This window comes from Oncorhynchus mykiss, chromosome 9, assembly GCF_057628025.1.
Source record: "Oncorhynchus mykiss isolate SJ-2025 chromosome 9, ASM5762802v1, whole genome shotgun sequence".
NCBI lineage: Eukaryota > Metazoa > Chordata > Actinopteri > Salmoniformes > Salmonidae > Oncorhynchus > Oncorhynchus mykiss.
The window spans coordinates 34,810,600-34,837,900 of record NC_143030.1 but is presented as its reverse complement, the minus strand read 5'-3'; the positions used below and the strand labels follow the sequence as shown (position 1 = coordinate 34,837,900).

The 27,301-nt window shown below is 42.7% G+C and overlaps 3 long non-coding RNA genes across 3 annotated transcripts in view; 1 reads left to right on the top strand and 2 right to left on the bottom strand.

Annotated features, from left to right (window-relative positions):
• LOC149980891 (uncharacterized) overlaps positions 1–18,220 on the bottom strand; it is a 38,083-nt gene extending 19,863 nt beyond the window's left edge. Inside the window, exon 1 of the long non-coding RNA XR_016483511.1 lies at positions 17,866–18,220. This is a non-coding gene — a long non-coding RNA (uncharacterized LOC149980891). The remainder of the gene's footprint in view (positions 1–17,865) is intronic.
• Positions 1–27,301, bottom strand: part of LOC149980890 (uncharacterized) — a 238,439-nt gene that overhangs the window by 151,006 nt on the left and 60,132 nt on the right. The window lies entirely within an intron of this gene.
• Positions 4,219–15,331, top strand: LOC149980892 (uncharacterized). Its single transcript, XR_016483509.1, has 2 exons — positions 4,219–4,779; positions 12,440–15,331. It is a non-coding gene; the product is annotated as an uncharacterized LOC149980892 (long non-coding RNA).

Sequence of the window (27,301 nt, the reverse complement as noted above, 5' to 3'; positions counted from 1 at the left end):
CAGAAATCCCACAATAATGACATACACCAGGTTTCTCTTCTGCTGAACAAATAATGTTGTTGGTTTCACTCGGAACCTACACAACTCTGATGACAGCCGGTTTATTATGTTGATTGATATCTCTGTCGAAGATGTCGCCATAGTTTTTTCTCTCCCGATCAGTAGTCGAAACAAAGATTTTGCACAAATAATCATGTATGTATTGCATCAATTGATGGATGATCATCTTCCATGTCGGGTAACCCACTGTGTCTAACCACCTTTGCTCTGAATCTTTCTTCAAATTCAACAAACGGTTATTTTGGTTTTTGGACACATTGGGCTTTTGGACACATCTCTCCCCAATTGGTCAGACCCTTAAAGAAACAATGTCTCCATCCATCGGCCACATCTTGCTCTTCACCACCACAGCTCTATAAAACCTTTTCTTCAAGTACGCCATGTTCACGGTTGTTCAAAACAAAGGTTATTAATCTCTATAGGATTATCCGACCTGTCAGATTTCAAAAAGGCTTTTCGGCAAAAGCAAACGATGCTATTATCTGAGGATAGCACCTGTTGTAGAAAATCGGTTAAAATATGACACTTGCAAGAACTTGTGAAATCAATATAGGCTTTTAATACAACGTAAAGCAAGCCGGAGTGGTCCGCGGAACACACACTTTTCCAGAGCACTCGCTCTGATTTATACACATACAACATATGAGTCCATCCCACATGCAAATGAAGTTACTTCCCTCAGTCCATCTGCCACCATTATATCCCAATCTGTGCATCCTGCTTGTTCAGCTCGATAATGCCCATATCTGCTTTCAGTCAAGTTATAATGCTGACAGGACCTCTTCATGTCCCAAAAATAATACATGCCTATCTTATGCTATGGGCCCCCTTACGTTCAGCCTGGTGTGTTCTTTGGTATGTCTGTCCTTATTAGGACTCGTAGACTATGTGTCTCTTCTGACATTCCTTCAGCATCTTCATGTCCTAAAAATATATGGCCTATGTCTATAGTCCATCAGTTGGTCATTTGGCTGACCCCCTCCTTTGTATGTCCCTCTGACCTTGGTATGTCCAGCTGTCCTATGCTCTCATGGCCTTACTCTGGCCTCCTGTCCTATACCATAGACAATGCATTTTACCAGAATGGCAAATGCACTCTAAGTGTATCTTTCTCTTGTGTTACAGTATTATGTTCCTCCCTATATGTACATCTTTCTCCCACACACCATAGTAAACAAAGAGAGAGAAGCATATTTCAACCCTGCAGGCGCGACACAAAATGCAGAAATACGAATATAATTCATGCCTTACCTTTGACGAGCGTCTTTTTCTTTTCCAATATGTCCCATAAACATCACAAATGGTCCTTTTGTTCGATTAATTCTGTCGATATATATCCAAAATGTCCATTTATTTGGCGTGTTTGATCCAGAAAAACACCGGTTCCAACTGGTGACTACAAAATATCTCAAAGGTTACCTGTAAACTTTGCTAAAACATTTCAAACTACTTTTGTAATACAACTTTAGGTATTTTTTAACGTAAATAATCAATAAAATTGAAGACGGGATGATCTGTGTGTTCAATACAGGAGGAAAACAAACTGTAGCTAGCTTTCTGGTCATGCGCCTCTATCTAACAGTACACTTCAAGTTACCCTCGTTCAAGATTTCCGTACTTCTTCATTACACAAAGGAAAAACCTCAACCAATGTCTAAAGACTGTTGACATCCAGTGGAAGTGATAGGAACTGCAAGAAGGTCCCTTGGAAATCTGGATACCCAATGAAAACTCATTGAAAAGAGAGTGACCTCAAAAAAAAATCTGAATGGTTTGTCCTTGGGGTTTTGCCTGCTAAATAAGTTATGTTATACTCACAGACATAATTCTAACAGTTTTAGAAAGTTTGACGATTTTTCTATGCATATCTTATCTTCTGGGGATGAGTAGCAGGCAGTTCAATTTGGGCATGCATTTCATCCGGACGTGAAAATACTGCCCCGTCACCAAGAAGTTAACTGTAACCCATCATAAGGATGTACATTGTAGAGTTTCTTACAATGCTTCAAATGGTCCAACATCTTCATACCACTTCTTGTGGATGCTTCAAAGTCTTTGACCATTCATCCAACTGTTTCAGAGTTGCTGACTTGTGTGAATACTGTCGCTGGAGGTTTGTCTTTACTTCCTTTAACAGCCTGTGTTCTGGTTGTTCTAAGACAAGACATCGTTTGTCAGAATCTGTTGACTCAAAGCCAGGCAGTGCTGACCAGAAGCTTGAAACCCAATCTGCATTGGACAATTCAGTGTGAGGATAGATGGAGGGAACAGAAAGCCCACAGGTTGGGGTCAAGGCTGACTTTTTCACCAGTGTCTCATGCAATAGTTGAATTTCTGCTTTTAAGGTATTTATATGTTCACCAAGAGCCCTCAACCTCTCTTTATATCTGCAATGTCCTATCATGGTTATCAAGAAAGAATTTCTCTTCCCTTTTTCTTGCTTTGGCTAACACAGTTAAAGACCATCGTGTTTTTGTCAATAATGGGTTAGACATTCTCTGTATTTTTCCAGAAGATTTTTAACTTCTTACCGATGTGGTTCCTGCACAGGAACACCTCAGCGGAAATTTCAGAGCGCCACCTGTAGTACTATAGTATAGTACTAGATAAATCTCAAACTTTCATTAAAACACACATGCAAGGTACTGAATTAAAGCTACACTCGTTGTGAATCTAGCCACCAAGTCAGATTTGTAAAATGCTTTTCGGCGAAAGCATGAGAAGCTATTATCTCATAGCATGCACCCCCCCAAAATACCAAAACGTCACCTAAACAACAGATTTTGCGGTAGCCGGCGCTACACAAAACGCAGAAATAAAATATAAAACATTAATTACCTTTGACGAGCTTCTCTGTTGGCACTACTATATGTCCCATAAACATCACAATTGGGTCTTTTTCCCGATTAAATCCGTCAAAGTATGCCAAAAAAGTCCATCTATAAAGGCCGTCTGATCCAAGGAAAATGCAGCTTTACACGACGCAACGTCACTTTTAAAATTAACAAAGTTGCCTATAAACTTTTACAAATCACTTCAAATGACTTTTGTAAACCAACTTTAGGTATTAATAAACATTAATAATCGATCAAATTGATCACGGGGCGATCTGTATTCGATAGCAGCAAGTCTTAAAATCATCGTCCATTTTTTTTACTTTCATAATTTCCTGGGTGCACCCCAAGACAGGAAGTGCCTATACGTCATCCCACCAAGGATAAATGTGCAAAGAAATGTCAGTATTGGCTGTAGGCGTTGTAAACGGAACCGGATCTATTTTCCTTCGCCTTAGACAATTCAAAGACTGGCGGATGAATTTCAGTGCAAATAGTCTATGACACCCATTTGATTAGATGTTCAGGAGTCTTATGGCTTGGGGGTAGAAGCTGTTTAGAAGCCTCTTGGATCTAGACCTGTCTCTCCGGTATCGTTTGCCGTACGGTAGCAGAGAGAACAGTCTATAACTAGGGTGGCTGGAGTATTTAACAATTTTTAGGGCCTTCCTCTGACATCGCCTGGTGTAGAGTTCCTTGATGGCAGGAAGCTTGGCCCCGGTGATATACTGGGCTGCACGCACTATCTTCTGTAGTGCCTTGCGGTTGGAGGCCGAGCAGTTGCCATACCAGTTGCCATACCAACCCGATAGGATGCTCTCGGTGATGCAGCTGTAAAACCTTTTAAGGATCTGAGGACCCATGCCAAATCTGTTCAGTCTCCTGAGGGGGAATAGGTTTTGTCGTGCCCTCTTCACAACAATCTTGGTGTGCTTGGACCATGTTAGTTTGTTGGTGATGTGGACGACAATGAACTTGAAGCTCTCAACCTATCTACTACAGACCCGCTTATGAGAATGAGGGCGTGCTCGGTACTCCGTTTCCTGTAGTCCACAATCTCCTTTGTCTTGATCACTTTGAGAGAGAGATTGTTGTGCTTGCACCACACGGTCAGGTCTCTGACCTCCTCCCTAAAGGCTGTCTCATTGTTGTCGGACACTACACTTTTGTGTCATCAGTGTAATAACATATTAACACATGTAATAACGCATTCACTGACTGTTGTCTGCCTGTGGCCTAACCATGCAGTTCTGGCTTGCAATCTGTGTTATTCCCTCCCCCTCTCCCTGTTTCTTGTATATACTAACTGCACTGGAATCCCCCCACACGGGTGGCTGACTAAGATAATATACACACTGAAACCCATAAATACACGCACACACTCAAAACCCTTTGGGATGGGCTCCAAAGACAAAGAACTCTGTCGAGAACCAATGGGATACTGACACCAGGCTGTAGAGGACTGTCTATCACCTACAAGCAACCTACCAGAAGCCAGGACTACCAGAATCTACCTACGTCATTTCAATGTATAAATGAACTGCACAATATGTTTTAGGCCTCTTCTTCCGAAAGCTCCCTAAGAGCTAGACGACTGGGGGCCGTGCAGCACGTTTTGCCAAATATCATTACGCATGAATAAACGGCCTTTATTATACCGTATCCGCCTTGTCCAGAGTCTCATCTTGGTCTCGTTTCTCCAATAACTAATCATTAACAAATTGCTAGCAAGAGGATGGTTGAAACCCATGAATTCGGTCCATAGACTTGATGAGAGAAAAGACAAGTTGACGACAGATTCTAGAAGGACGGGCGACCTGTCTACAGGAGCCATCGGGGATTCAACTCGCCTCAGGAAACTGATCAAAGAGCTCGACACTATAAGGTAAGCAGAACCTGTTAAATCAAAATCTGCATATTATATCATAGTCAATATCCAAATTATGATCAGGAGTACTGGGTGCGTGAGTATGAATTGCCGTTAAATTTATGAAAAAATTATCCAATAACCAAAGGCATTTGCGTAATGATATCTGTGTAGATAGATTGTCTAAAATCTAATTCAAATAGTCTGGCAATAGTTGATATGTAAATCGGCTAGGTGTAACGGTGAGGAATTGGAGGACAGAATGTGATATATTGTTTAAAATCTAATCCATATAGTCTGGCAATAGTTGATATGTAAATCGGCTAGGTGTTACAGTGAAGGATTTGATAACAGAATTTGATGGAATGTGATACACTGTTTTAATCGGATCCATATAGTCTGGCAATAGTCGATGTGGCAATCGGTTAGGTGTTACGGTGAGGGATTCGATAATTCAGTAAAATGAAATATGAATGAGATGATGAAATGTTTTGTTAATTGATCGAGACGTATATTTAAGACTGGGACTAGTGGAGTTGACATCCCACTAGGAGCATCAGTTAATAAGCTAAAAAAAATTGGACTAGGAGTGAAGGAATTAAACCTGATCTCTCCAGATTAATGTCACTGATTCACCGTTCCATGAGACCGAGTGATACTGACCACCGGCTCTAAATTTGACCGCAGAGTCAAAAGTTGGGCGGGGTTGTGCGGCCGCCGTGCCGTGTAACGAATTGATTTCTGTTCCCTTTGTGCTGTTGGGGTTGCCTAGAATTAATTTGACAAATATTATAGAAGGCATCTGAATGCATTGTCATTGACCCAAAAATAGGCGTTTGGGACACTAACATTTCGCCAGGCAGTAGAAATGTGTGAAGCTGTAAAATTACTCCAATAAACTACCCTAGACGCATAATTATCTCGCGAATATCCCTTTTCGATATTATAAGTACAGTAATTCTACAAAACTCTTTGTGCACGAGGGTGAGACACGAGAGATAAGTCTGTGTTGGCACCAGGGATACATCGCTGGTTTCGACCAAGTGACGGGCTAAGTGCACATATTTGCTGAGGGCCATAGTGCAATGTCTGGTTAGCACATTTAGCTGTTTTTTAATTGTTTACATTATTTTTTATAGGACCCAGACATACTGAATCGTCAATATGGCCTCAATTAACGTTCCCAAACTCAAATTCAATGAATATTTAGATCAGAGAATACAGGAAAGGGCAGGAGGAAAACAGGAGTATAAATCAATAAAGAAGATATGGGGGGGAATTAGGCTGAGATGGACCCAGGCAGGTTACATTAGTGGAGTTGCCCCGTCAAGGGAGCAACTCAGCGCTATGGAAAGAGAATTAGAGGAGGCAGTCAGGCACGGGAAAGAGAGTGAGGCAGAAAGGAATAGCAGCCATTTTTTCAAGAAGGAAGGAACAAAGGAGAGAGAGAGAGCTGAGGCTGAGCTGAGAATAGGGACATGGGCAATAGAGGAGACAAAAAGGACACGCCCACAAAAGAAACCTGATATGATGGGTGTGCTTGCTGGGGCCTCAGATGACGTCAGAGAAGGCACAATCTACAACCACAACACACCACCGCCCACCGTGACCACCCCATCGGCCCCGCTCTCTCTATACCCGCCACTGCCACAGGAAGAGAAGACTGAAGTGCCACCTCCCTATTCACAAAATCCATTTGCGCACCTCCCACACAACCCATTTAAAACCCACACCACACCAGCAGCCATACAGGCCCCGGTCTTTATGGTGCAGGGAGGACAGCTAAAAGGGAACATGACTGTGGGGATTCAAGAAGGCCACCTCGTCTGTGAAGAAAGGCCCGATTGCTCAAGCCCCACAGCACTACAAGGCCCAGGTGGGTCCCTGCCGAACTACCCACAAGGAAGGGAAGGTGGATCTCAAACGGGCCTCCTAAAGAGAGAAGGCCACAATCTTATTCAGTTCTCCTCTACTCCGAACACAGAATGGTACGGACGCAGAGGTAAAGAAGATGATCAAGGGTCGTGGGTGTCACAAGGAAAATGTTCCGTCGGGGCTTCGTCAAGAGATCACCCCAGTAAAGATGAGGAAAGCGAAAGTAGACCTGGACGAGATGAGGAGGAAATGGAACGGGACACCCGGAACTCTCTAGCCCAAGCCAGAACTATGATAGACGAAGCGGAACGTGGAGGGGGCACATTCCATGTGGAAGGGGTAATGGTAGTCCGTAAGGCTCTCAGAACTAAGAAGCAGGGGAGTCTCATCCAGAGCGGACTGGGATCCCCAACATGGAGAGACAGGAAGGACAGGCTTCCAAATGTCGTTAAGGCCCACTCCTGATGGAGAATACGAAGAGTACCAACCCTGGAAAATGACAGACCTCACCACTTTAATGGAACAGTTGCCCAGTCTACATGGGGGTGCCTCTGCATGGCTCCTCCAACTACAGGCTCTTACCTCTGCCCTACACCTCTGTCTGGGAGACATGAAGGCCCTGTTGGCTAGAGCTACAGACCATACCACCATGATGGCTCTCATAAGAGACGCAGATCCGGCCACGGACCCAGCGGCACTAGGTCTAGGACGATTCCGAACATGGAGAACCGTTCATGAAGACCCATATGATCACACTGCTACCACACTCAGCATGTGGAAGGTAATGGTGGTGAACGGGACCCAGAATAAAGTCTGTATAAAACTAAGGGGCACAGTGGGGCTGATGGCGCTACCTTTAGCTCAGTTTAACTCCCATGTGCATCACCACATCACCCAATTTAACAAGGAAAAGGGTGGAGCGGATACACAAGTCCAGTCCCTACAGGTACAACTTCTGAAACTTCAGCTGAAAGAAGCCCAGAAGGGGGAGAAACCCAAGAAACATGATGTCGGAGGAACATCCCGATATCACACAAATCATTGAGAAAACTGTTTCCCAAATGATACAGCAACAACACCCTCCCACGCAAGGAACTCCCCTGCCTCCTCAACACCGGGAGCCGCCCCATCCAATGGCGCCACCTCCACACTATCAACCACCTACACAAGGCTATCAGTTGCCGTGGGGACAGCAACCATGCCACACTGCACCATGGGCGAGCTGTTATAACTGTAAGCAGGGTGGACATATGGCTCGACAATGCCCATATCCAATGACAGCGGCCCAAAACCACTGGATGGAAAACAGGGGACGAGGATACACACCAAGAGCAAGAGGAGGAGTCCGCCCAACGATGTATCAACCACGAGCGCCCCCTCAACCTGCGTACAACCACCCTACTCCAGACCCAAATCAGCAACCACCACCTCCTTTCCAGGGCATGTCGGACGAATATGCCCCTTGGTCCTGAAGATGCCCACCACCACCGGACGGAAGGGAGGGTCAGGTTTTTCCTCTTCACACAGAACCCACCGTGCTGTGTGAGGTGGAAGGAGTGACCCACGAATTTCTGGTAGATACAGGATGTACGTACTCTGCTATAAGAACCCGTCAACCACTCTCTTCGGAATCAATACAGGTGGTGGGGGTATCAGGGGCACCCGAAGCACAAAACAAAACCGTTCCGTTGCTCTTCACATGGGGCCAATCAAACCTGAGGCGTCAGTTCCTATACTGTCCAAATTGCCCAATCAACCTCCTTGGGAGAGATCTCTTGTGCAAGCGTAAATGTTCCATCTATCTGACTGAAAAGGGGGTAGAGGTTTCCATTGATCCCATTACCTCAACTCCTGCTCGTCCTGTCAGGTTATTAATGTTACCCCTCATCCCAACCCCTGTTCTGTCGGCAACACAAGAAATCTATTGGCTGAAATGCGTTGACACAGGCCCAGGGACTCCAGCGATCCAATTCCACTTCAACCAACTGAAACAACAGATCTATGCACTGCATCCATACAAGACCCCACAGGCTGAGATCCACTGCACACTCAATGTAACGGATGATGACGTCAACCCACACACCGACGACTGGGATGAAAACATGATGCACCTCACTCCATCCATCAGATGTTGCACCATCATCTGCGGTCAGGAAGGAGTCGCAGCACCAGTCATACCACCTTATCTGAAATCATGGTTCCTTCTAGGGGAGGAGTCAGCACCCCATGTCACACTAGCTGTGGGTAATGGTTTCGAAGCCAGAAGCTTGGGCCCAATGATCAGGTGAGCATCAAAACTGGAGTGGGATCCAACCCAAACACCGGGGATACACAAAGCCACCACGGAGAAAATGTGGAGGTTTATGACAGTCGATACTGAAGAACACTGCCTACCTGAAAGACTGACCCTGCCAAGACACCATGGCAAGCCATACACAGACCACCCATCTACTGAAGCATTGCTCTCTACTATAGATGAAAAGATATGGACTCACACCCCTTTCGATGTTGGTAAGCTACAAGTGGCCCCAGTCTCCATTACACTATTGGATCCAAACCAGATACCTATTTACCGAACTCAGTATCGCCTAAAGCCTGAACAAACCAATGGGATCATGCCAACCATTAATGGACTGTTAGGGGCTCAGGTGATTTATCGAACTGTCTCCCCATGGAACACACCCATTCTACCAGTACTGAAGGCAGGGGGAGAAACATACCGGATGGTACAAGACTTCCGAGCAGTGAATGACGTCACTGCACCTATAGACCTGCCTGTCCCTGACCCTCACATCACTCTGAGCAACCTGTCACCGATACACCAATATTTCACGGTCGTGGACTTGGCTAATGCATTCTTCAGCATTCCTTTGGATGAAGCATCCCAACCACTCTTGGCATTCACCTATGAAGGACAGCAATTTACTTACTCCGTCTTGCCAATGGGGTACAGGTGCTCCCCCAGAATTTTTAACCATATCCTCAAGACTCACCTGGCTGAGCTGAAAATTCCAGAGGGGGTGATTCTGATCCAGTATGTAGACGACCTGTTGTTGGGGGCTCCCACTTCGGATCTCTGTCTACAGATGACAAAATCATTACTGGACTTCCTTGCAGTCAAGGGATACAAGGTAAAGAAGAGTAAGGTCCAGTCCTGTCGCAGAACTGTCCTTTTCTTAGGCAGATAAATCTCTGGGGAAGGTGCAGGGCTCTCCAAAAGCCACAGAGACTCGATACTCCATCATCCACGCCCCATCACAGTGTCAGGAATGTTGTCATTCCTTGGGCTGACTGGTTACAGCCGCACACACATCCCTGACTTCACTGGCAGAACTGAGCCCTTGAGGGAAATAGTGCGTGAGGCGGGGTCGAGAAACCTACACTCACCACTGGTATGGACTCCTGAAGCATCATTGGCTTTTTCACTCTTGAAGACGGATCTCTCAGTGGCCGCAGCTTTAACCGCACCTGACTACAAAAACAAATTCCATCTTGATGTTTCTGAAAAAGAAGGATTTACGTCATCCATCCTTTTTCAGAAACAAAAGGGGGAGAGGAGAGTGCTGATGTATCACTCCTCGAAACTGGACCACATTGAAGTAGGACAAACCACATGTTCTAGGTATATGGCTGCAGTTGCAAAAGCCATTGAAAAAAGCGCCCACCTGGTAATGTGCCATCCGTTGGAAATCCACACCCACCACGGAGTTGCGGCATATCTGATGAGCAAAGAATTCACATTCAGCGCCGAAAGAAATATGAAAATTCAGAACAAATGCACACAATCACACATCACATTTGTCTACACTGACAAAAACATGGCTGATGCCCTCAACGCGGAAGAAGGACTGCCCCACTCCTGTGCGGAACGAGCTGCACAAGAATTAAAACTGAGACCTGACCTGGGGAATGAACCACTCTGCAACCCCGACCTATGGTTGTACACAGACGGATGCTGTTACAGAGGGAATTGATGGGAAATGATGTAAATATATCACTAGCCACTTTAACCAATGCTACCTTATATAATGTTACTCACCCTACATTATTCATCTCATAGGCATACGTATATACTGTACTCTATATCATCGACTGTATCCTTATGTAATACATGTATCACTAGCCACTTTAACTATGCCACTTTGTTTACATACTCATCTCATATGTATATACTGTACTCGATACAATCTACTGTATCTGCCTATGCTGCTCTGTACCATCACTCATTCATATATCCTTATGTACATATTCTTTATCCCCTCACACTGTGTACAAGACAGTAGTTTTGGAATTGTTAGTTAGATTACTTGTTGGTTATTACTGCATTGTCGGAACTAGAAGCACAAGCATTTCGCTACACTCGCATTAACATCTGCTAACCATGTGTATGTGACAAATAAAATTTGATTTGATTTGATTTGATTTGTCAGAGGAGAAGATGGAAACATAGCAGCATATGCAGTGGTGCAGCAGCTTCCGGATGGATCACACGTGACCCTGGAGTCGGCTATCATTCCGCAACCTGCGTCAGCTCAATTGGCTGAAATCATAGGCTTGACACAAGCACTGAAAGGAGCTGAAGGGAAAACTGTAAATATCTACACCGACTCGGCATATGCCCATGGAGCAGTTCATACGGATGGACCACAATGGGTGAGGTGCAACTTCACCACCACAGGGAACCTTCCAATTAAACACAAGACACAGATGGAAAAACTGATTACATCCGTTTCTCTACCCAAAAAGGTGGCCATCATGAAGTGTAAAGGACATCAACAACTGAAAAACAGAGTCAGCGAGGGGAATGATGCAGCTGACAAAGCAGCCAAGAAAGCTGGTGGATACACTCCAAGACAAATGGTGCTGCAGACCCAACCACCCCAGACTGAACTAACAGAACAACACATAAAAGAGCTCCAGATCTCGGCAGGACCATATGAACATTCAGTTTGGGGACAAAAGAGGGCTACCAAAGGACCGGATGGACTATGGAGATGCCATGACGGCAGATTGGTGGCTCCCGCAAATCTATGCCCAGAACTAATACGGGAAGCTCATGGGCCCACCCACGAAGGCAAACTAAGGACTTTACAGAAGGTGTCTCACATCTGGTGGCACCCTCACATGAAAGATATGACAGACTTATTCTGTGACGAGTGCAGCATTTGTGGTAGCTAGAATCCTAAGAAACCATACCAAACTCCAATGGGCTCATACCCAGTACCTAATGCATGTTTTCAGGACATTAGCATAGATTACACAGACATGGGGGCGGATAATGTGGTCAATGGGAAACAATATCTATTAGTGATGGTGGATAGGTTTTCCAAATGGGTAGAGGCAATTCCAACGGCAAGAGAGGTTGCGAAGTCAGTCATTAAATGGCTACAAACTAAACTCATACCCAGGTATGGGGTTCCGCGTCAAATCCGTTCCGACAATGGTTCCCACTTCAGCAATCAGCACCTGCGAAAGGTGGAGGAGCAATTTGGCATCACACACAAATTTGGGTCTGTCTATAGGCCACAATCCCAAGGTCTCGTGGAACGCGGGAATCGAACGCTTAAGTCCAAAATAGCTAAGGTATGTGCCGGGTCGAAGTTGAAATGGGTCGAAGCCCTGCCCCTGGCGTTGATGGCCATGAGAGCCTCACCAGGGTCAGGCACCCATCTCTCTCCTCATGAGATAATGACTGGTAGAGTCATGCCTGGCCCACCAAGGGAGGGAGGTCATATGCCCGCTCTTGATGTGCAACAAATTTCTATGTCTAACTATGTAAGAGAACTGACAAAACTTTCTGCAGCTCTCTCTGCTCAGGTTCGAAAGGTCCAGGAGGGAGAACTGCTGGAGGAACCAGTGCCACTGAAGGTAAAAGTTGGAGACTGGGTAAGGGTAAAGGTCCACAAGAGAAAGTGGCTGGAACCCAGGTGGACTGGTCCATACATAGTGAAGGAGGCTACTTCACACTCAGTCCAGGTCAAAGGTAAATTGGGCGCACCTTGGCACCACCTCACACATTGTACACCAGCTCCAACCCCTTCCCGCACACTGACGGAAGTCAGAACCGACCTAAGTGGTCTACATTCAGCCCCAAATCTTGCACCTCCTTAGTCAGGGAAAATGGGAGGTTCAGCCCCATATTCACTGACTAAGTCACACCGTACTCCTTGGGAACGGTTGGGGATCTCCGGACCCCTGTTTGTTATTTTTCTTCTCATAGGAGGAGTCACTGTATGCACACTCACATGGCTTATATACCAACAGATAAACCCACTACAGATTCACACACTGAATTCTACTCTGCCAGGTGAAACTAACTCTCTCTCTTTTCCCTCTTATCTACCACAAGACCATACCGTTTCTAGGCGTGAGGTGGGGGTCACTAAGTGCACCCCCCAGGAGTTGAAGAGCACCACCTTGTGTTTGCCTTTCAATGCCACCACCACCGCTTACCTGCCTTGGAGCCTTTTGGGTAATGCACGAAATAGTCTGGGGCTACCTGCCAGGACGTATTCCAGTTTTAACTGGTATATAACCAAAGGGGGATATGGTGAGTGGTCTTGGAAAAACCTGGTGGCGGAAACAGGGCATGACTGGTCCAGCTATTCCAAGGGACGGGTTGTCCTTGCCTGGTGCAAACGGCTTACACTTTCACGCACTGGTTTTCAACTAAAACTGATTGTGTGACCTGGGACCACTATGGGTTGCCAGGTTTTTACGTTGTCCCCATATGTAGATATCAGCAGGACTGAAGTCTATTTCACACTATATATCTGCTTTACGCCACAACCACAGCCTACTTCTGTGACGGTGCGTGACAGTATGGCAAAGCCACATACCCTACCCCAGCACAGGGATGGGTGGGGTTCTGCTGTTTTATTGGTCACTACCCCTACCCCGGATGAGAACATTCGGGTTGCTACAGGTGTCTCAGGTTTGTCTAACAATTGGTTATTATTGACCGAACAAGCATCCAATACAACCCCCACTAGTTGCGTAGTTTGCATGGGTGCCAGACCATTGCTCCGCATTGTCCCGGCCACTGTCGAGATCGGATGTTTAATGCCCCTTATGGACAAAGACAATCCGACTGGTAATTGCTCCTTGTGGGATGCAGTTTACCCTGTTGTCTCCGCTACGGTCAGGGCACCAGTATTTTCCTCTGATGTTGCCTGGGCCAAATTCTCCTGTATTAACATGACAGGGGGTATACTACAGTTAGGTTTGCTCCCTGTTGGTTGGTGTACAAATACTATCGTAGTAGTTGGTGGTTTTAAGCCAGCGATCAGGGCTGACATCTGGTGGTGGTGTGGGGGACCTCGGCTTTTTGACAGACCTCCCAATAATGCTACGGGTGACCCGGATACAGGCTGTGGACCCACAGTGGACCCACAGTTTCTGCCTACCAGAACCAAGCGGGAAGCAGCCCTGACTGTTGGGGATCCCACGTATATTGATGCTATAGGTGTTCCTAGGGGGGTCCCTGATGAGTACAAGCTGGTGGACCAGGTCGCCGCAGGTTTTGAATCATCTCTCTGCTGGTGGTGCACTGTGAATAAAAATGTTGACCGCATTAACTATATACATTTCAATGTCCAAAAATTAGGTAACTGGACTCAACAAGGTTTTGAGGCCGTACATGGTCAACTGGCGGCTACCTCCCTTATGGCTTTTCAAAATCGCATTGCCGTTGACATGTTGCTGGCTGAGAAGGGTGGGATATGTTTTATGTTTGGGGAGCAATGTTGCACATTTATCCATAATAACACAGCCTCTGATGGCAGTCTCACTGTTGCGTTAGAAGGCCTGCGTACCCTGAATGGTAAAATGAAATCCCACTCTGGGGTTGATACCAGCACGTGGGACTCCTGGATGGATGCATTTGGTAAATATAAGGTCCTGGTCTCTTCTATTCTGGTCTCTATCTCTGTGTTTGTTGCAATATTAACCCTCTGTGGCTGTTGTTGCATCCCATGTGCCCGCTTTCTCAAGTTATTACTTCTGCTATTGCACCAAATAATGACCCTGCACTGATGTTCCCCCTCCTACAACAGGAGGATCCTCTGGTGGAGTTTGAAACATGCACATATGAGTAGTTTTCACGTCTCTTTGGAGACGTGAAGAGGGGGACTACAAATTTCCAAAATGTCATGTTCTATTTTTCTTACTTTTAGTTTTTGTCGCGTCTATTCAGAAGTGAAGAGGGGGATTTGTAATAACATATTAACACATGTAATAACGCATTCACTGACTGTTGTCTGCCTGTGGCCTAACCATGCAGTTCTGGCTTGCAATCTGTGTTATACCCTCCCCCTCTCCCTGTTTCTTGTATATACTAACTTCACTGGAATCCCCCCACACGGGTGGCTGACTAAGATAATATACACACTGAAACCCATAAATACACGCACACACTCAAAACCCTTTGGGATGGGCTCCAAAGACAAAGAACTCTGTCGAGAACCAATGGGATACTGACACCAGGCTGTAGAGGACTGTCTATCACCTACAAGCAACCTACCAGAAGCCAGGACTACCAGAATCTACCTACGTCATTTCAATGTATAAATGAACTGCACAATATGTTTTAGGCCTCTTCTTCCGAAAGCTCCCTAAGAGCTAGACGAATGGGGGCCGTGCAGCACGTTTTGCCAAATATCATTACGCATTAATAAACGGCCTTTATTATACCGTATCCGCCTTGTCCAGAGTCTCATCTTGGTCTCGTTTCTCCAATAAGTAATCATTAACATCAGCAAACTTAATGATGGTGTTGGAGTCATGCCTGGCCCTATAGTCATGAGTGAACAGGGAGTACAGGAGGGGGCTGATCACGCACCCCTGCTGCTTCCAATGTTTGAGTCAGTATTTAGTAATGGAGATGCTGTGAGTCGAGAAGCAGGTGCAGGTGAAACGTTTAATAAAACAACAAACATGAAACGAGACAACATAGCAGTGGCGTTTACACAGGAACAATACTGATTGAGGAAGGAACCCAAGGGAGTGACAGATATAGGGGAGGTAATCAGGAAGGTAATAGAGGTGAGCATCTTCATGATCTGCAGGTACGCGTAATGATGGATGCCAGGTGTGCGTAATGATGGATCCCAGGACCAGTGGTTAGTTTACCGGCGAAGTCGAACGCCGGAGGGGAGCAGTGGGAGTAGACAACATTCACAGATTTCACAACACACTGTGTGCCCTCAGGCCCCTATTCCACCACTACCACTACAAAATCCATGTGTACATGTGTGTATAGTGCCTGTGCCTATGTTTTGTGTTCCTTCACAATCTCCGCTGTTCCATGAGGTGTATTTTTATCCTTTTAAAAAAAATCACAATTTACTGCTTTCATCAGTTACTTGATGTGGAATAGAGTTCCATGTAGTCATGGCTCTATGTAGCACTGTGCTCCTCCCGTAGTCTGTTCTGGACTTGGGACTTGTGGGATGTCTTGTGGGGTATGCATGGATGTCCAAGCTGTGCACCAGTAGTTCAAACAGACAGCTCAGTGCATTCAACATGTCCATACCTCTCAAAAATACAAGTAGTGATGAAGTCAATCTCTCCTCCACTTTGAGCCAGGAGACATGCATATAATTAATATTAGCTATGTGTGTAAATCCAAGGGATAGCCGTGCTTGCCCAGTTCTGAACCAACTGCAATTTTCTTAAGTCCCTTTTGTAGTACCTGAACACACGACTGAACAGGAGTCCAGGTGTGACAAACTGGGGCCTGTAGGACCTGTGTTTTTGATAGTACTGTAGTAATAAGGTAGAGCAGCGCTTTATTATGGACAGACTTCTCCCCATCTTAGTTATAGTTGCATCAACAAGTTTTGACCAAGACATTTTACAATCCAGGGTTATTCCAAGCAATTAAGTCTCCTCAATTTGCTCAATTTCCACATTATTTATTACAAGATTTAGTTGAGGATTAGGGTTTAGAGTGAATGATTTGTCCCAAATACAATGCTTTATGTTTTGTAAATATTTAGGACTAACTTATTCATTGTCATCCACTTTGAAACTAACTGCAGCTCTTTGTTAAACCTCATTGGGATGCTAGCGTCCCACCACGACAACATCTGGTGAAATTGCAGAGCGCAAAATTCAAATGACAGAAATCATATTATTAAGCATTCATGAAAATACAAGTGTCATACACCATTTAAAAGCTTAACTTCTTGTTAATCCAGCCACGTTTTCAGATTTCAACAAGACTTTAGGGTGAAAGCACACCATGCGATTATCTGAGGACAGCGCCCCGCACACAAAAGCATTACATACATTTTCCAACCAAGCAGATGCGTCACGGATGTCAGAAATAGGGATAAGATAAATCACTTACCTTTGAAGATCTTCATCTGGTTGCAATCACAAGGGTCCCAGCTGCATAACAAATGGTCCTTTTGTTCGATAAAGTCCTTCTTTATATCCCAAAAAAGTATGTTTCAATTGCGTGCTTGACTCAGTAATCCACCGGTTTCACAACATTCCTAATCAATCCTCAGATATCCTATTATGTAAATAAACTAAAAAAAGTTAAGACGGAGAATACTGGAGACCATTACCGGAGATAAATAACGAAGTACGTGCACTCACCGGAACGTGCTACAAACACTACAGCCAAAATAGGAGACACTTACTATAAATTCTAGCTTATTTTTCAAAAAACAAGCCTGAAACTCTTTCTAAAGACTGTTGACATCTAGTGGAAGCCCTAGAAACTGCAATCTGGGAGGACTTCCTTTTATATTCCCATTCCCAGCCATTGTAATCAGAGGTGAGCTGAAAACATTTTTTTCTGGATGGATTGTCCTCGCGTTTTCGCCTGCCATATCAGTTCTGTTATACTCACATATATTATTATAATTAACAGTTTTGGAAACTTTAGAGTGTTTTCTATAATTATATGCATATCCTAGCTTCTGGGCCTGGACGCTAGCGTCCCACCTGGCCAACATCCAGTGAGATTGCAGAGCGCCAAATTAAAATACAGAAATACTCATTATAAAAATTCAGAAAAGATACAACTATTTTACATTGGTTTAAAGATTAACTTATTGTGAATCCAACCACGGTGTCAGATTTAAAAAATGCTTTAAGGCAGAAGCATACCTTACAATTATTTGCGAACATAGCCCAGCAGACAAATCATTACAAACAGTAACCAGCCAAGTAGAAGAGTTACACATATCAGAAATAGAGATAAAATGAATCACTTACCTTTGATGATATTCATATGTTTGCACTCAGAAGACATTCATTTATTCAATAAATGTTCCTTTTGTTCGATAAAGTCTCTTTTTATATTCGAAAACCTCAGTTTTGTTTGTGCATTTTCTTCATTAATACGCAGTCACAACAGGCAGAAGAAAACATCCAAATTGTATCCGTAAAGTTCATAGAAACATGGCAAACAATGTTTATATTCAATCCTCAGGTTGTTTTTAGCCTAAATAATTGATAATATTTCAACCAGACAATAACTTCGTCATTATAAAAGGTAAACAAGAAAGGCACTCTCTCTGGTCGCACGCATGAAAAAGCTCTGTGACACTGCAGGGCCCACTCATTTAGACTGCTCTTACTCCCTCATTTTTTAGAATACAAGCCTGAAACAATTTCTAAAGACTGTTGACATCTAGTGGAAGGCATAGCAACTGCAATTTGAGTCCTAAGCCAATGGATACTGTAATGGCATTGAATAGAAAACTACAACAACAAAAAATCCTACTACCTGAATGGATTTTTCTCAGGCTTTCACCTGCCAAATCCGTTCTGTTATTCTCACAGACATTATTTTAAGAATCTAGCAAAACTAACTGCTTTCTTGGAAACCATGCGTTTTTTCAGTGCGGCCCGTTGTCCAGCCCTTTATCCACTTATCTCCACGGATGGTTGTCGGCATGTTTGTATGCTCTGCAAAAACACATTTACGTTTTAGTACACAATCATTTAAACATGTATTTATTTATTTAACCTTTATTTAAGTATCAATTTTATTACACAGTATGCCTACACATTGATAGGCTACATAAAAATGTTTTTAAGAAAATGCACTGAAACCAAAATACCTTTAGTTTTACTGAACCTCTCAGCTCCTGCTCATTTTCAAGTCCTCTCGTGGTGGTCCTAACCCTGGAACGGGTAGCACCATAGAAAGAAGCTGGCTTGATGAAAACAATGTCCATTTTATCTATTCTCTTTGGTCGCAATGTCATTTTAAAAAAATAAACAGCTTGTTTTTGAATGGTAACTGTGTCTAGTTATTTTATCAATGAAAGAAAAAAGATGATGATGAAGAAATACTGTAATGCTGTTTTGAGATAGAATTGTAACACTTCAGAGTACTTCAGCATCGAATATATTGCATGTAGGGGGATGTTCACTCCTACAGTAGCCGGGCTATAAAGAGTCTTTTGTCCTGCTAATCGGGCTACCTGTTTTCAAAATGCCACCAGCTGTCCATCACTACTGTAAAAAAACACAGCATCTTGTTTACATCTTGTTTACAAATTATTTCTGGCTACAATAAAGAATATATCTACTGTCCTGTCTTTTCTATCATTAACTGAAGACTGATAGTTTTTATCAAAGATACTCTGTAATTAGTTATTACGCGATCAACTGATTGATCACGTAACTAATTAACTAGGAAGTCGGGGCACCAAATATTCAGATTACAAAGTTATAATTTCCTAAAATAACCTTTCAGATATTTTATCTGATCAATTAGTCTTCAAATTAATTAATTATTTACTTTACCTCACGTTAGTCTCATTCCAAACATCGTAAATTGTTGGTTGTCTGCACGAACCCAGTCTTCACTATGAGTCATCCATACATCAATTGTCTTTAATCATTTATTTATTACTAACTAAGTAATTCACAGAAATGCATAAACAAACAAACAAGGTAAATGTGGTTACATGAAATGATAGGAGAATGTGCCCTAGTGGGCTAAACCGGCATGGCGGCTTGTTAGACAAAAGGGGAAGTGGGGGTCGACTAAGAAGTCACTACAGAGTAATAATTATAACAATTGAAATGCTAATCCTTTGCACATGAACGCGCACTCATTCGGGAACAATTGCAATCAATATATATATTTACGCTCAGTGTGTCGTCTTGATCGCTGGTGAAAAGTTCATTTCTTTTGTAGAATTGTCCGTCTCTCTCCTTCTCTCTCTCGGTTGTGGTTAGAGGGGATTGTTCAGAGTGACATTCGTTGTAGAATGGAAGTTCCGGCGGTTGTCAATCTTCGCGTTCAATGATACCGAATTCCTAGCTGCAGACTAGTAATTAATATCAAAGACTTGTTCTTATTCTGTCAGTATCGATAGTCTAAGAGTTTAACCACATGGTATGGTTAAAAGATTCAGCAATGGTCTACAACCTCCTAATGGAGAAAAACATGGTGTGCAACCTTTAGCCATCTTGTAATTGAGGTAAGTTCGGTCTGCTGATTGAAAACCAGAGTGGTTGTTTTATTCGGAAGGGCCAAAGTGGGCTGTCCCAGGATGTCTGACCCTAACTGGGCTCAAGGGCGTTCCTCTGATTTAGTTCAAATCAAAAGGGAATTGCATTTTTCTTCATTAAACAGTCCAAAATCATATTACACAATTATACAAACAGTATCATACTCACTCATTCATCTTATACAACAATTAGATGTAACCTCATATCTGAGGCTATTATATAAGCAGCGTTATGGTAATGTGGCCGCACCGTCTCCCATGAGCCTACCCAAGTTGTGACAAATGGACCAGTTCGTAGCTGGATTCTTCACCTATCTTTTATACTTTCTCCGTAAGATGAAATTTGTTCGTACCTCAAGTTCTGTGAGGTGGAAGGATTTCCTTTGTTCTCCATGAAAATCTACTCTCTCTCTACTGTGTGGCCATGTGGCAGGGTCTTCTCAGGAATTTACGATGTCTCTCTGACCACAGCAACCTAGTTGAAGGAGGCAAGGGGAGGGCAGGGAGAGGGGGATGGGCTTGCTATATCCAAAGAGGCCAACGTCATGACATCCAATTACTTTTAGAGTTTGGGATTAATATTATGGTGTTTCTATTCTGAAAAAAACTAAAAACCCTCTGGGCTAGGTCGGTCTTCTGTGCGCAGCTCTGCGGCCCATCCCGTGCACCCTGCCCCCATGTGTTGAATCTCGCATGCTTTCAGTGGATACAGCTGCGAGAACTGCAAGGCAATCCCATTGTGCGCCACTCAGGAGCAATAAACAATATGACCAATATATATTGTCCTGCTAATAAAGAGGGTTAATAATATATCTGTGAGAATTTCCAACCGGATTTTATATAATTCTAAATGAATAATAGTAATAATCTCTTTGTATAAAAAATAACAATATTTGAGATTATTTTGTTTTCAAATAACATAAAATGAACGACAAAAAGGCCATTCTTGAAAAATACTTTGATTCTGATTTGTAAATAAAGCCGGTTTGTTATATGAGCTGACAAGGTACAAATCTGTCGTTCTGCCCCTGAAGAGGCAGTTAACCCACAGTTCCTAGGCCATCATTGAAAATAAGAAGTTGTTCTGAACTGACTTGCCTAGTTAAAAAAAAAAAAATCTGTTTTGAAAGTTGATATACTTGAAACCTCACTTTTGAGAAAATGGCCTTTGAATGTTTTGGTACCAACTGGAGAGCTTTTCTTATTCTTCACCCATTCAGCATTGTTCACACACTCTTAAGCTATAGCCCGACCCATCTTTTTAAAAGTTGATCAGAGCGTTCTGTAATAACAACCACAGTCAAGCACCCAAATTAACTGGCTAGCTAATTCCAGACACAAATGAGAGAACAGTTAGCTGAACATTTACATTTTATTTTTCTAGGCAAGTCAGTTAAGAACAAATTCTTATTTACAATAGTGTGTTAATTGCCTTGTTCAGGGGTAGAACAACAGATGTTTACCTTGTCAGCTCAGGGATTCAATCTAGCAACCTTTCAGTTACTGGCCCAACTATCTAACCACTAGACTACCTGCCGCCACAAAAACATTACCGGCCCTAGCAGAGCTGTTTAGGCTGTTTTAATGTTTTCCAGAGTGTTGGTGACTACAACTGTGCTGTCAGTTTGTCAGTTCTCAAATTCAGGGTGTTTTGCTCTCGGAGCGTTCAGTGCGCACACTGTATGCTTTGACCGGTGAATATGGTTGATCCAAGCGTTCTGACCTCACAACAGCAGTCAAGCACCTAAACTAACTGGCTATCATTGGCTAGATTACTAGCTACTTACAGACACAAATGAGAGAACATCCCACTCTGACCATTTTACTCAACCTAGCAGAGCTGGTTAGGCTGTTTTCATGTTATCCAGAGCATTGGTGACTGTAACAGTGCTGCTGGCAACTTGAATTACCCGTTTTTGCCAACGTTTACTGACACTGGCCAAATTCAACAGGTGTTGAATATTCGTAAATTCATCAGTTATTCTGCGCACTGGCACGCTCAGATGAGAGTGCTCTAAAATCGGAGTACATGACCAGACTGAATTTAGAAACGCACCCAAAATGTTTGCTTGCATTGCGGAGTCTTTTGTTAAAACATGTAGCTAGTTTGCTAGGTAAACAATGAACCATAATCCCAACTCATGGTGTTGCAACCCTGCATGAATCTGCATGTTCACTGTTAGCTAGCTAACATTAGGTTATAACTAGCCAAGCAAATGGCTCTGAGGTACGAATAATAAGGTCATACACATAACATTAGCTAAAGAGCCAGCCAGCTAATAAAAAAATAAAAAAATGTACCTTTATTTAACCAGGTAGGCAAGTTGAGAACAAGTTCTCATTTGATATAATGGTAACTTGCAGTACACTTGAAATGAAAATCACTTTCTGTCAAAATTTGAAACGTGCAATATCTGAAAATGTTGCTAGCTAGACTATATTACCCGTGCTCTCGGAGTTGTCTTTCAATCCCATATTTCCCCAGACATTTTGACTTGGAAGCCATCTTATGTATTTCCAGAATTCTTCAGCAAAAAGTGACTTTCAAAATAAAAATTATTATAAAAAAGTTAACTTTGTGTGCTTGATCTTGTGTGATCTGATAGCACAAATATCATACCCTCCAAAAAAATTCGAACCTCCCCTGTTGTTGTAATAGTGAGAGCATGTCTTGGGGGTATGATATTTGTGTATCTAACTGTCTCATTCATCATTATTCACAATTAAATCAGGATTATCCGTAATCATGGTAGCATTAGTGGAGAAATGTTTACAGTGCCTTGCAAAAGTATTCATCCCCCTTGGTGTTTTTCCTATTTTGTTGCATCACAACCTGTACTTTAAATTGATATTTATTTGGATGTCATGTAACAGACATTCACAAAATAGTCAAAATTGGTGGAGTGAAATGAAAAAAATTGCTTGTTTAAAAAAAAAAAAAAAAGTGGTGCCTGCATATGTATTCACCCCCTTTGCTATGAAGCCCCTAAATAACATCTGGTGCAACCAATTACCTTAAGAAGTCACATAATTTGTTAGATTGCACACAGGTAGACTTTATTTAAGACTCACATGATCTTTCACATGATCTCAGTATATACACACTTGTTCTGAAAGGCCCCAGGGTCTGCAACACCACTAAGAAAGGGACACCACCAAGCAAGCGGCACCATGAAGACCAAGGAGGTCTCCAAACAGGTCAGGGATAAAGTTGTGGAGAAGTAGAGATGAGGGTTGGGTTATAAAAAAATATACAAAACTTTGATCACACGGTGCACCATTAACCTGTTAGAGCTCTAGGGGCGCTATTTCATTTTTGGATAAAAAACGTTCCCGTTTTAAGCGCGATATTTTGTCACGAAAAGATGCTCGACTATGCATATTCTTTTCAGTTTTGGAAAGAAAACACTCTGAAGTTTCAGAATCTGCAAAGATTTTGTCTGTAAGTGCCCCAGAACTCATTCTACAGGCGAAACCAAGATGATGCATCAACCAGGAATTAGCAGAATTTCTGAAGCTCTGTTTTCCATTGTCTCCTTATATGGCTGTGATTGCGCAAGGAATGAGCCTACACTTTCTGTCGTTCGCCCAAGGTCTTAGCAGCATTGTGACGTATTTGTAGGCATATCATTGGAAGATTGACCATAAGAGACTACATTTTCCAAGTGTCCGCCTGGTGTCCTGCGTCGAATTCGGTGCGCAATTGCCAGCTGCTTCTACTTTACCATTTGATTCAGGGGAGAAAGCATGTGTCCAAGAACGATGTATCAATGAAGAGATATGTGAAAAACACCTTGATGATTGATTCTAAACAACGTTTGCCATGTTTTCAGTCGATATTATGGAGTTAATTTGGAAAAAAGTTCGCGTTTTGAGGACTGAATTTTCGGATTTTTTTTGGTAGCCAAATGTGATGTATAAAACGGAGCTATTTCTTAAACACAAGGAATCTTTTTGGAAAAACTGAGCATCTGCTATCTAACTGAGAGTATCCTCATTGAAAACATCAGAAGTTCTTCAAAGGTAAATGATTTTATTTGAAGGCTTTTATGTTTTTGTTAATGTTGCGTGCTGGATGCTAATGCTAATGCTAACGCTAAATGCTAACGCTAAATGCTAACGCTAGCTAGCTACTTTTACACAAATGATTGTTTTCCTATGGTTGAGAAGCATATTTTGAAAATCTGAGATGACAGTGTTGTTTACAAAAGGCTAAGCTTGAGAGATGGCATATTTATTTCATTTCATTTGCGATTTTCATAAATAGTTAACGTTGTGTTATGCTAATGAGCTTGCTGATAGATTTACACAATCCTGGATACAGGGGTTTTTTCATAGCTAAACGTGACGCAGAAAACGGAGCGATTTGTCCTAAACAAATAATCTTTCAGGAAAAACTGAACATTTGCTATCTGAGAGTCTCCTCATTGAAAACATCTGAAGTTCTTCAAAGGTAAATGATTTTATTTGAATGCTTTTCTGTTTTTTTGTGTAAATGTTGCCAGCTGAATGCTAATGCTAAATGCTACGTTAGCCATCAATACTGTTACACAAATGCTTGTTTTGCAATGGTTGAGAAGCATATTTTGAAAATCTGAGATGACAGTGTTGTTAACAAAAGGCTAAGCTTGAGAGCTAGCATATTTATTTCATTTCATTTGCGATTTTCATGAATAGTTAACGTTGCGTTATGGTAATGAGCTTGAGTCTGTATTCACGATCCCGGATCCGGGATGGGGAGATCAGAAAGGTTAAATCCATTATTAAAAAATTGAAAGAATATGGCACCACAACAAACCTGCCAAGAGAGGGCCGCCTACCAAAGCTCATGGACTAGGCAAGGAGGGCATTAATCAGAGAGTCAAGAAAAAGACCAAAGATAACCCCGAAGGAGCTGCAAAGCTCCACAGCGAAGATTGGAGTATCTGTCCATAGTACCACTCTAAGCCGTACTCTCCACAGAGCTGGGATTTACAGAAGAGTGGCCATTGCTTAAAGAATAAAATTTGCAAACAGGTTTGGTGTTCGCCAAAAATGTATGTGGGAGACTCCCCAAACATTTGGAAGAAGGTTTCCTGGTCAGATGAGACTAGAATTGAGCTTTTTGTCTATCAAGGAAAATGCTATGTATGGCGCAAACCCAACACCCCAAGAACACCATCCCCACAGTGAAGCATGGTGGTGGCAGCATCATGTTGTGGGGATGTTTTTCATCAGCAGGGACTGGGAAACTGGTCAGAACTGAACGAATGATGGATGGCGCTAAACACAGGGAAATTCTTGAGGGAAACCTGTTTCAGTCTTCCAGAGATTTGAGAGCTGTAAATCCTGCAAAAGGTGGCTCTACAAAGTATTGACTTTGGGGTGGAGGGGTGAATAGTTTTGCACACTCAAGTTTTCTGTTTTTTGATTTCTTGTTTGTTTCACAAAAAAAATGTGCATCTTCAAAAAAATCTATCTTAATTCCAGATTGTAATGCAACAAAATAGGATAAATGCCAAAGGGGCGAATACTTTTGCAATCCACTGTAGAAACATATTCCATTCTTATTTACAAGAAAAGGGACTCCAAAATGACACAAAACATGAAATGCCATTTATTTATATTTGGCACAAAATAATTTGAAATTAAACAAAGAGTCACAAGCTTGATGTTATCATTGCGTGCTAGGAATATGGGACTAAACATTTTGTATAGGTACTTTTTTACACATACATTGCATTCGGAAAGTATTCCGACCCCTTCACTTTTTCCATGGATTACATTTTTTTCCCTCATCAATCTACGCACCATAACTCATAATGACAAAGCAAAAACAGGCTTTTAGACATTTTGGCAAATGTATTTAATATAAAAAACTGAAATACTGTATTTTCAGATACTGTAAATATTTATATTCCGGACTCTTACATTGTTCATCCTAATATTTCAATATTTCTTAATTCAATTATTTTACTTTTTAGATTTGCTTGTATTCTTTTGTATTGCTAGATGTTACTGCATTGTTTGAGCTAGAAATAACCATTTCGCTACACCTGCAATAACATCTAATAAATATATGTGTATGTGTCCAATAAAATTGGATTTCATTTGACAAGATTGATGTCAGACCATTTCTGAAGTTTAGTATAAATTTATTTTATTTTCATCATATTTTTACCTTACAGGTTCAAACTGTTATGGAGACAACAGTGGCTGCAGTATGAATGGATGAAGTATTGACTCTGAGCTGCAGACTGTTTACACAGTAGACAGAACAAGTTTTTTGATGAGCAAGGTCTCTGTTTTCTATGCATGCTTGTGGCTTGACTGAACTTTTTGTCTTTTACCTAGTTGGCTTTGCAACTGATTTTCAGCATTCACTGTACTTAACTCATTGTGGTGAAGAGACTGGGATTCTGAATGCGTGTGTGGTTTGGCTGTGACCTATAGTTATGTGGCTGGACATGTTGTTTTTCTAGCTTATTCATCTCGCCATTGACCCTCATCAGAGCAGACATATTTTCTAATTGAAAAAGCAAGAGTGTGTGTGGGTGACCTCAGCATGCCCTCCCTGGGCTACGCCAGCATCATATTTTTTCTGAAGCAAAAAGGCAGCATTGTTGCAGCATTTCCCAACATCACAATCAATGATGCTAATCTTGCCTGATGCCCACTCATTATAGCTCCCTCTCTTTCTCTCCCCCTCTTTTTTCCATTGCGTTTGTCTTTTTATTTATTGGGACACATTCGTTCTCAGCAATGGAAGTCAGTACAAGGGAGGGAGGGAGGGGAGTGAGTAAGGAAGGGAGGCCGCGGGTCAGCATTTTATGCTCAGTGTCACAGTGGATCTTGGTTATAGGCTTGGGTGGTTAAAGAGAAGAGCGTAATGTATAAAGGGATTTTGGGGGTTGGGGGGGGGGGGTGTAAGTGGTGTTTTGACTTTGTGAATGTAATGCCACTCTGCCTCGGGAGCAAAGAAGGCGTAATATCAGGATATGGGTGAAGGTACAGGTTGGCTTCAATCTCTCTCTGATCCGCTGCCTGTGCTTGGTCGGGACTGATCCTACCTCAGACCATTATGTTGGGGTCAGTGCCTGGGCAAAATGAGATTGGCACAGGGCAGGTTGGCACTTTCCCCTGAGAGGGAACTTTGAAGAGAGCAAGATTTTTTTTTTAAAGCGCAAATCCGCTAACTGCAG